General features: G+C 27.6%; 1 protein-coding gene and 1 long non-coding RNA gene across 7 annotated transcripts in view; both read right to left on the bottom strand.

Annotated features, from left to right (window-relative positions):
• The window catches only part of LOC103569633 (LIM/homeobox protein Lhx5), a 36,986-nt gene extending 28,733 nt beyond the window's left edge, over positions 1 to 8,253 (bottom strand). For all 5 annotated transcript variants that reach the window (XM_053739086.1, XM_008547004.3, XM_008547003.3 and 2 more), the window contains exon 1: positions 8,150 to 8,253. The gene's annotated coding sequence lies outside the window, so the exon portion shown is untranslated. The remainder of the gene's footprint in view (positions 1 to 8,149) is intronic.
• A 1,546-nt stretch (positions 8,254 to 9,799) lies between these two features.
• LOC128667778 (uncharacterized) lies at positions 9,800 to 11,297 on the bottom strand. Of its 2 annotated transcripts, none has more exons than XR_008403738.1 (3): positions 10,963 to 11,297; positions 10,634 to 10,888; positions 9,800 to 10,421 (listed from the first exon to the last, which is right to left on the bottom strand). It is a non-coding gene; the product is annotated as an uncharacterized LOC128667778 (long non-coding RNA). The 2 variants fall into 2 exon arrangements; XR_008403737.1 differs by having other exon boundaries at positions 9,800 to 10,295.
• Positions 11,298 to 12,081: the final 784 nt, after the last annotated feature.

Here is a 12,081-nt window from a genome sequence, read left to right as displayed (position 1 = left end):
CTTTTCAGACTATGATAGATATATACCTTATCTACTGCTCCTTATTGAGACATTGGGACACTTACTTTATAATTTTAATGAAACATTCAAATTAATTTACCAAGTGTAATTATCTACAAGAATGAAAAGAAAATTTTTCTATTTCAGAGTGGCCACAAAGAAATTATTTCAAAATTCCCTGATACTTCCCGGTTTTCCAATAAAGTTTCATACATTTTTTCCTGATTTAGAAATTTTATTCGTATCATTCAGACATTCAAAGTTTTTATTGTATTTTTATTTTCAATAATTAAATTTGATAATTAAATCATGAGAGAAACCAAAAAAAATGGCAATAAAATAAATTAATATTGTCTACTTTTGATTATTCGATGTTAAAAATGTAGAAGTTAAAATATTTAACAAGAAATTTAAGTATTCAAATAAATTCAAAATATACTGGTTACAAAAATTAAGAGATACTAAAAAAATTTTTAATTTTTTATTAATTTTCAACAGTTTGTAACTCGAAGGAAAATGATCATACAAAAAAAACAAAAAGTTAAACTGTAGTTCAAGTGTCTAGTTTTCTGATCTGGTATTGGAATTTTTTTATTATGCACGATTTCGGAGCAATCAAAAATCAATCATAATCATCGAAAATAATATTTTACAGCTCAAAGACGAGCGAAAATTTGTAAAACTTTTTTTTCGATAGTTTTCTTAGGATTACCCCGGAACCGCACATAATAAAAAATTTTAAAGACCAGATCAGAAAACTAGAAACTTGAAGCTACAGATTGCCTTTTTTGTTTTTGTCATATGGTCATTTTTCTTTGAGTTACAACCTGTTGAAAATTACTTGAAAATTTGAAATTTTTTTAATATCCCTTAATTTTTATAACTAAAATTATTTATATTAACAATATGATGATTTTTAGAGTAAAGAAAATTTTTAAATGATAATAGTAAATTATTACGCTAAAAGATAATTTATCGATGAAAATTAATAAAGTAAATTTTCAAGTCAAGATTAGATTTGTCTCATGTTAAAAGTATTTTTGTAACTCAATATACAGCTATCGTAGCAAAATACGTCCGGCTATATAATAACGATCTATTATTCCACCGCTTGCTCCAAGATGCTGTCGTCACTAAAGTTTATTTCTTACTAACTATAACTTTCAAATAGTTGACTAGTATCGCAATAATCAGAAAACTTTGTCGCGAAGATCGCAATATTTTTTTTTATCATAGCAATCAGTAAACTGTAAAAAATCAGGAGTGAATTCGGAGTAAATATGAATTTTATCTTTTGCAAAAGGCGAAAGATTCATGCGTATCTTGAAGAAAAACCAGAGTGATATATGAATTTTATTTAAATCCGTATTCACTGTCACTCAGAATTCCGGAGTTTAAAAGAAATCACTCCACGTAAGGATCGGAGTAAATAGAGCGTTTTTCTTCAGCAGACTAATGTGAACTTTATTTCAATTTGTATCAATTCCAGCCTATAGATTTGATGTTAAAAATACAACCCGCACAGAAAAATATATAAATAACATACGGCTGCCCAATTTCAAAACACAGTAACTGAAAAATTTTTCAAAATCGATTTTTTGGTATTTTTAGTTCCAATGGAGTCTCATGAACTTGATTCAATGCATATTTCAAAAACTTTTTTTTTGTCAGTTACTGTGTTTTGAAATTGGGCAGCCGTATATATGTCCCATATAGCCAATGCATTGATGCATGTATGTCACATATATATTTTTTGTATGAGAACTCCCTTTTGGAGTTAATTCACTCCCACATTCACTCCGGATTTAATCCGCAAATTTTAACAGTGTAGCTTACATACAAATTAAGTATCATTTATTACTAAGCACATAGTAAAGATTTAAATACTTGATAAGTTCTCACGAAAATTTTTGGGGTGTCGGTTTTATTAAAAAACGTTCTACGTAAACAAAATCCATCATATTGTACATTTAAAAAAATTATGCTTATTATTTGAATATGATAGGGATTTTTTGTCATGATAATTTATGTATGTAAATGACTATATATTAGTAATTAATATTTTTATAAATTAAAGTATTAATTATTAATCTATCATAGAATAGCTTCTCACTAAAAAACTATAATTATAATACTGAAGCAAAATGATTGATTTGTTTTTAAATAGGTGCGTATATATTAACTTCGATTATGATATTTTTTAATATTATTTATCATGTATACATGTATATAAATTATGTATTAAATTATTACCCATTTTTATTCATTAAATTTAATTAACTTTTTTATATCAAAATCATACATGTATACATATAATATAGAATAATAAATATGTTATACAAGTTAAATGATGCAGTTTTGTATTAAATGCATTTATAAAACATCATGTTATTTTTCAAATCTGTTCAATATGGATGAAATTTTCCGATGAAAAATTACTGTTTAACTTAAAATTAAATTTCGTTTGATACAGTGTAAAAAATTTACAAAGTGAATCCGGTGTGAACGCGAAGTAGATGATTTTTTTTTATTTTCCCCCCTCAAGAATGATTTTTACTCTGAGGGAGAGTTTTAACAAATATTAATTATATAAAAAAAAACTCCGCAGAATTAAATCATCGAAAGGCGAAATAGTTTTTGAAAATTATATGTAGCTGATAATGAAAACTTTCACACTTATGAAGTTAAAGAAATAGACTTCATTTTTCATCATTAATATATTAATTGTATACAATTTTCCTGAGTCACAAACTGCCATATGACTTACATCAATCATACTACGAAATCATACCCGAGTCAAAAAACAAATTCTAATTTAGTCCTCAAAAGCCTCAATTCTTTGTATGTTTTATTTACCGCCCAGAAAGTAACTTTACTTTAGTGCTAAAAATCCTCAATGAGAACTATGAGGTTTAAATGCCAATAATTTATTTATTTTGAATTATAACTAAGACCTCGAAATCATCAATGATTGAAAAGTTATATTTCGGACTTTGAAAATTTTAAATAGAAAAGGGAGGGAAGAGAATATATTGAATGAGACTTTTGAGGCTCAAATGCGGGTAAAATTATTCCTGTATGTTTTGAGTATTTTGAGACTCTAATCCAGATTATGTTATTCAAGTTTAGCCCTCAAAGTGGTAAAATTGCTCGTAACTATTACTTTGAGGACTAAACTAGCATAACTTTCTACTGTTGTCAATATTTAAATTCTAAATTGATTCTCAAAAACCTCATTGAAAACTTTGAGACTTAAATCCGAGTTTGTTTTTTGACTCGGGAACATTTTATATTGTAGCGAAATATCATATATTCTGATAAAAACTATATAAAAAATTTGTAAAGTGAATAAAATTAAATCTGTACTGAAAAAAAAAATACTACCGTCCAAATAAGAATTCCTTGCATGGAAAAAAAAAACTCTAAAAATTACTATTTGAAATTATAACTCGAAACCCGGTCATCAATATGGGGAATTTTAACATTCAAATAGTAAATTTTATAATACGTGTCGTCTATTTTTTAAGTGTCAGTTACAATTTTTTAAGTTCAAATAGTATTTTTTCTTGCATAGACAATAAATTTTTCTACTTATCCTGTAATTACTTACGTTTTAATCATAAATGGAAAAATAACTATTTAGAATGATAGTATTTACTGATCACTTCATCATTATATTACTTGTCATTCTCAATTTTTATAGTTCATTTTTTTCCGTGTGGCTCAAGAATTCCGTTTAAAATATTTATAAGTAAACAAAAGAATAGCTTTACTTGAATTCAATAAAAATTATTTCCATCAGTTTTACGAATTCTTCAGACAAAATTATATATTTTCGAAAAATTATCAAGAATATATGTTGTTGTATCAAGTAAATATTCTTAATAAAAGTTTTTTTTTTTTACGGACTGAATACGGAGCAGACGACTGTTTATTTATTTCATCCCCTCGGAGTGAAATTTACTCCGAAGCGGAGTTTATTTTACTATTAAAATTCCACATCAGAGTGAATAAAGATTGAAATAAAATCCAGACCATCTGAAAAGACAAACTCCCTATTTACTCCATACGCGGAGTGATTTTTTTTAAAAACTCCAAAACTTCGAATGACGAAATGAATTCGAATTTAAATAAAATCTGTCATCACTCCCAATTTTTTACAGTGTACGTCACTGTAACTATTAAATAATTTAATCTTTTTACTATGTATTGTATGAATTTATAAGTTAGTAAATTACTAAAACAAGTTCATAAATTAAATACATAAATATATTATATTTAATTATTAATTATAATTATTATAATGAAGTTATTTCTATTAAATATATATTTATTCACGTGTTATAACTCGTTTTCGGAGTGAATGCGGATTCAAATAAAATCCACATCACTCCAAAATCGCTTTCGAGTGACAGAGTGAATTCGAATTTAAATAAAATCCGTATATTCACTCTGGATTCACTACCGATTTTTTACAGTGTATATACATATTTTATTTGATCTTCAAAGTTTTAAATGTTTATTTCTTCACATCCTCACATGTTTTATATTGTTATCGTTAAAAACTTTTTCAAGTACATTGTACTTTATATTTTAATGTATTTTTATAACTAGTTCTTTGCTTTACTAAGACACTTTCTTCATCTTTCTTTATACTTTCATGAATTCCTCGCGGTTTTCTCTGATGGGCGGAGCTAGTCCCTTACTACCGGCGCTATCATCCGAGCAACTACCCCTTCTGCTTCTTAACCCTCACATTCCCCTTTATCGACATCCTCCCTCGTGCGAATCACGACCTTTTACACTGTTCTTCGAACTTTCATACAGAATTTTATTCTACAATATTTTATAAATGTAAATATGAATTTTTTTTTTATTAAAAGTCATAAAAAAAAAATCAAATTTTCAAGTATGTACTTTTTTTTTAATTTTTATAAATTTATTTCTATTTTATATGCTTATAAAATGTATGACTTTTACTTGAAGAAATATGTATAGATGTTAGAAAAGTATATTAATTTATTTTGTACATCATATATTAAAAGAAGAATAGATGATAAACGCTGCTATTATTAAAACATAGGGGAGACCGGGGCAAGACGGCCCACCTAAGTCGACTATTATTCTTTGTGGCTTTTAACCATCAAGTCGATTTACTCTCGTCCAACTTTAACTCAATTCACAAAAATTCTGATGAAGCTCCTGAAAAAAATTTTTTTTTGGGGGCAAGACGGCCCCCTCCGAAAAAAAATGAAAAAAATTTTTTTTTTTTTTAATTGTAAAAAAATTTCCCGCGTTATAAATGTTTATATTTTTCTCTTTAACAACTGTATTTATTTTTATATTACTCGAAATAACCTTTTTTGATATAATACGAGTAATTTGTTCACTTCTGTAGAAAAAAATCGAGTGTTTAAATTTTTTTCCAAGCCATTGTTACTGTCTCTCCTGTCATGTACTGTATTCGGAATCAAAAGAATCATGGATTCAATGTCAAAAATGTAGAGAATGGGCTCATGATTCCTGTGCAGGAGTTGACGAATATTTATCCGATATGTACATTTGTGAGTATTGTGAGGATTAATTTATAATACACTTAAATTAAATTTAATATCTAAAAAAGTATTTTTGTTACATTTTAATAGTTAATGTTGTTAATTTTATAAATATATTATTCATAATGTTACATATAATAATTATAATTGTTCTGTTGGATTCTATAACAAATTATATGAATAAATTAAAAGTTATTTAATAAAAAATAACTTAATTGATTAATAATTATTTTTCTATTGAATAACAAATTAATTATTGGTATTTTCAACTTTTTCAAATGCTCTATTTTACTCTAAATCCATAGAATTAACCAAAAAATGATATTTCTATTAAATTAATTATGACTAGGTTATAATAATATGAAATACATTTTTTTTTTAGAATTGAGTGGTTCATTTTGCCCCTAGTTTCACGTATAGTGCTAAAAATGAGTAAATAATCTGTATTTGTGATAATCAAAAGAAAACAAGAAAAAAAAATTTGGTTAATTTTTGAGGTGGGCCGTCTTGCCCCGGTCTCTCCTATGTACCCTTGAAATAAAATCCAATGGGATGCAAATCATTATCGCTATACGACTCAAGAAAGTTTATGATCTTTAGTATATATAGTGACGATATATAGGCAAATATTATAGCGATAGGTGTTTATCGAGGTCGTTAAATATAAAAATAAAAATTCGTGTTAATCGATATTGAATTGATACTTAAAAGTTAAAATTAAAAATTATTTTTCAAGTCTCAGATCTCAAACAATAGATTAATTGTTATAAATTACCATTAAAATTTTTATTAATAAATGTATATATTGAAGAAGTATAATTGAAGTCCTATGTTTTGAAAAATTATATAAAATAATTTTTTTTTCTTTTTTTTTTTTAGTAAAAAATTTCAATCAAATTAAAAAAAATATTAAAGTCATTATTGTTCTTCGAGTCAAAAAAATTAATTATGATGTCCTGTAATTTTTACTTTATAACCAAATTTGTAAATCCGCGTTATATTTACACGAAAAAAAATGAACTATATAAATTGAGAACGGCAAGTAATATAATGATAAATTGATCACTATATACTATCATTCTAAATAGTCATTTTTTCATTTATGATTAAAACGTGAATAATTACAGGATAAGTATGAAAATTTATTATCTATATGCAAGAAAAATCACTATTTGAACTTTAAAAATCGTAACGGATACTTAGAAAATTGACGACACGTATTATGAAATTTATTATTTGGATTGTTAAAACTCCCCAAATTATAGACACCCGGGTTATAATTTCAAACACTAATTTTTAAAGTTTTATTTTTTTCCGAATTTTGTTATTAATATATTCTAGATTAGAATTGTTAACTTAAATTCGAGTACACATTATAAAAATTTTGGTTGATATAGGGAAGGAGGGGGGGGGGGGCAAACGGGGTAGGGTAAGTAAAATATGTTACCCCGAAAATTTCATAAAAAAAAATTTTATTATTCAAATATTTTTTAAACATTCCAAAATCACTTTTGTAAATATAATTGCGCATTACTTTGAATTTTTTTTTGTTAAACTCTTTCAAAAATTGGTTGTCAGTCGAATAATATTAATGGTATTTATTTTATGATAAAAACTATTGAAATTTTTTTTTTCTTCTTTGCATTCAATAATTGTGTAATATATAATTTTTCTTTACATAAATTACTTACAAAAAAATTTAATTTAATCAAACTTATTTAATATTCAGAAATTTTTTTTCATCTTTTTTAGGGGGTACCCCGGGGTCATGGCCACTTTGCCCACAAAAAAAAAAATTTCTTTTTTTTAATCGCAAATGAAAATTTTTTCTGTTTACTTTGGATATCATTAAGAAAAAATAATATTTAGTGCAATTGGACCCTCAAAAACGTAGTATTTCCTTAAGCGACCCGTTTTGCTCCTCCCTCCCCTATTATTGCAAAAGCCGCCTAAATGTAAATTAATCGTGAGCTTATTCATAAATAAATTTCAAACTCAAAAATAAGGAAAACTTGAACCATGTATATTTCATGAATGAAAATGTGTGTGATGTGTGAAAAATTTTTGTATCGTATTTCAAAAACTACTGTAATGACATTGTCTACAATTAACAACCAAAAATGAGTAATTTACCCACGATACTTTGTTATCATTCATCTATTGATCTTTTATTGGAAAGTATTTAAATTCCGCTGACACCTCAACTAATACTACGGTTAAAAATATCTGTCACACATATTTACAAGTATTATCCTCACATAATTTATATGATGAACATATATATTTTAGACAATAAAATCGTTTTAGCAATGTAATCTAAAGCTAATGACTTTATATATTATTTAAAGAATTCAATTTTTCCAATTATTGTTATGAAAATATATGCAACGTTAATAATATTTTTAAAAGAGCTCAACTATCAGAATAAAATTAAAGCTTGACTTTATACCGGTTATCTTATAGTATAATATTGAAACGCGATTCATAAATCGAAAATAAAAAAAATAAAAGCGAAGGATTGCAAGATAATTTAAAGAATAAAAAAATGAAAAAATGAATGGGGAGTGAAATTGGCAGTAATTTAGGTATCTTACCAATATTATGGGCCTGGGTGAGAGCGAGGGGGGCACAACGGGAGCCTCCAAGAGTGGCTTCCCTTAATCGGGGGGTGCTGCTCACGGTGACCCCAGGGGCACCTCCCCCGGCCCCAGCAACCCCGTACCCCTCCACCTCCCCAGCCGCGGCAGCGGCCGCCCCCACCCCCACTCTCTCGGCGGTTAAGGGACCACTGATACGACCACCTTCCACTAACCCGAACCTTTCGAACGGTCCCGAGGGCCCCAGCGCACCCACTTTTACTGCAGTTATATCCGACACGCGGATCACTCACTAGCACTGATAATTTTTTAAATTTAACTCCAACACCGTAGCACTTATATCAAAAAATAAATTATTATTTTACACAATAACAATTTATTTAGATTTTTTATTTCATTTGCTGCACAAACACATGTTTACAATATATATACATATATTTTTTTTTTTATTATAATAAAAATATTTTTTTTTTTATTTTGGCAGCATCTAAAAAATTAAACCCACGATATTTTATGTAAAATTAATTAATTATTATAATTATATTAATAAATCCAAATGATGTTGGAATCATCGAACTTGAAAAAAATATCATTATTACATTTTTTATTGAATTTTTACAAATTCTTATCACATTAAATCGTCATCACCATCACAATACAACAATAAATATATAATGCTCCATATTAAACGGATATTGTCACGCAAAACTTACTATGATTTTCAAATAGTATTTCCACAACAAAGTCCGACGGATAATTACCGGCATACTTTATTTACATATTTTTTATATACATAAAAATTTTACTTAATACTTTCACAGTAATCCTTTTTTGTTTTGTTACAATTTTCGCATTTACATTAATTACTATACAACACACTACCACATAAGTTCATATTTTATTTTACAATAACAATATTTTTAAATGCTAAATTATTAAACACGCGTTTGATGCCGGCGAAAATCGTGAAATAATTTAAGGGTTGAATAAACATAAGAAATTTCAAACACACTCGCTTCGAAGTTCGCCAGCCAACTGGCCGCACCTGGAACCGAGAACCCCACCTCGATATATGATGGGCTGAAAAGCCGCGGATTCAGTCACGCCCACAACAGAATCTGTATCCCATAGTGAGTCTTGGCTATTGGCTGAAAAGCCCGTAAAAAGGCGTATTTCTCCCCCGACAATATTCGAGATCGGCTTTAGAATGGCTGCTGTACGAATACTAAGGAAATATAAACCTCTGAGAGGGAGAAATACTGGGGATGGACCAGCTTCCGTCCGCGACAGTAGCAAAGGATGGTGGCGGCTGCCGATGGTGCCGCCTCGTGACTGGTTAACTATCGATCCTTCGAGCAAAGTGAGTTTAAACACTAAGCACTATCAAAATGCTACAGGTTACTACGTCACACTTTCAAAAGAGAATAACTTCTCGTCAATGTTTTATGCATCTTCATTCTTTCAATTATCATTATTATTTCATTTTTTTTTTTTTTTTTTTATTACTACGACTACCTTAAGAACGGTAATCAGATAATTTTGTCCAAACTTTTATCTGAAATAAAAGCTCTAAACGCAAAATAAAGACTAAGACCCGATGCTTTACTCTATAAACTAGCGAAGTGCACTTGAATTTTTTGATAACTTCCATTCGTTTACGAGAAAAGCTTGGACAAAGTTCCCATTTACTGTACAAGTGCAACAAAGATAGTACCGTTTATCCAGTTGAGTGCGAATAGAGAAACAAATGAAAACGCGTCTTAAAAAAATTTTTAAACTTTCACTTTGCTAAAAGCTTACAATAATTTATATACAATTTAAATTAATGTACTTTTTGTTTATTCATTAAATGCATAACTACAATCTGTCAAATGACAATAAATAATTAAGATGATAGAGTAAAACATAGAGATTAGAGCTTTTTCCAATGGCAAAATACTTTCGTGCGAATAGAATATTAGAAGCGCTGTGGAAGGTCCAGGGTCTTGATACACTTAAGGCATGTGGGTTCACTTCTGGACTCTAGGTCTTTCACTAATGGATTCGGATGTTTGTAGAGTCTGACTTGGTATTTTGTGCTGTAAAGCGAGATTTCCTCTTTGATTGTGGCAGCATGTATACCCTGGTAGAGTGTTTTGTTGGCCTACGAACCACGGTGCGTTAATGATGGTATAAATTAATGTATAAAAATATATTATTTGATGCCAACAAAAAAAATAGACATTTTGTATGAGCAAAATATCAATTTGTAACGAATAATTAATTTAACCTAAAAAAATAAAGTTTGTAATTTTATACATCATAGAATCTCGTAGATAACACTTATTGAAGTAAAACCACATAATTTTAGTGAAAACATCTAAATGCATCGTGTACAGGTGACCAATGCTTACTTTTTAACGTCAAAGAAAAAAAATAAAAAATTACTAATGTAAGTTTTAATGTGAAGAAAATAAAAAAAAATAAAAATGTTTACCACACCTGACTTCTTGGAAGACTTTGTAGTTATCCATAGTTATTATCCATCATTCCTTTGTGGTCAAAATAGCCACAAAACCAATGCCTGCGTGTACGCATATACATCAAAGTACCATTATTTTATGCATATTTGATGATTACATCTAATTATTTCAAAATTTATATTTTAGCTGACTTTCTCTTCTTAATAAACTCATAATATTTTTAAAAAAAATTTTTTACGGAATTTCTTTAAATAATTTAACATAACTCTCAAATCTGAAACATTAAGACAACTTTTTTTGGATAAAAAATTATTGTTATGTGAAAATAATACCAAAAATCTTACATACCTTTAAAATATTTATTGCTTATTAATTCATTTTTGTTATTTAATACGCATAAATACTTGATATTTTAAACACGTGTACTTTGTCTGACATTAAAGTAAAAATCTACTACAGTATAATTACAGTAGATATATTAATTATAGATCAGCCAGGGAATATTTTGTAACTGGTCAGACATGCGGAATTTATTTATATCAATTAGCATCAATTGTTAATTCAATTAATAAATTAAGATAGAAGATTTTAAAGAACTTTTTTTTATCTTTTATCTTTTTTTTTTAGAATATTATTGTAAATATAAAAATAACAAAAAAATTACTTTTAGTGAACACTTGAAAATATTAAAAAAATAATAATTATCAGAAAATGATTATAAAATATTATTATTAATAATTATTAAATGTATAACATCCTTTTAGCTAATCAGTAATTTTATAAAACATTAGATGTACTAAAGAAAAAACAATGTGAATATATATTCACAATTTGTAAAGGGACATGTGGCGCCACTCGGCGGGTCTTTTTTAGAGTAAATTAATTACTTTGACTCATAAGATAATACGCCGTAAATTAAATAATTGAAATAGAAATTAAATATTATTAATTAATTTAATACTTAAATTCAAATGATCCCGCCGAATAGTTTTTTATTTAACTTAATTTTCTGATAAATATTTAAACCTTTGAAAGAAAAGTTTTGTCTATTTATGGAATACTGGGTGCATTTTAGAATGTACCCTTATTAATTATTCTTAAAACTTGCGCGGTAAATTTTAATATTTGAAAAATAAATTATTAGAAATTGGAAAAAACTAATAATCGTGCGTCAAAATAAAATGGCGGCGAAATATGATAGAACAATATTTAAAAATTGAAAAAAAAAAAACACGTAAGTGTTTGAACAAACCTTGGTGGAGAAATAATATGCAGAAGGGTGTCCTAATACACTTAAAGATTTAATTTAAATTGCTCCAAGTGCATTGTAGCTAAAAAAACTTCACTTAACTGCTATTTCCCACCAGACGATGCCAGATGATTTTGCTCAGGAACTTGGAAGATATCATCAGCAATTCGAAAGACTTTACACTAGCACTGAGCCCTCAACACTTAACGATACTACAG

This window comes from Microplitis demolitor, chromosome 5 (genome assembly GCF_026212275.2).
Source record: "Microplitis demolitor isolate Queensland-Clemson2020A chromosome 5, iyMicDemo2.1a, whole genome shotgun sequence".
Classification (NCBI taxonomy): domain Eukaryota; kingdom Metazoa; phylum Arthropoda; class Insecta; order Hymenoptera; family Braconidae; genus Microplitis; species Microplitis demolitor.
This window is presented reverse-complemented; position numbering and strand designations above follow the sequence as displayed.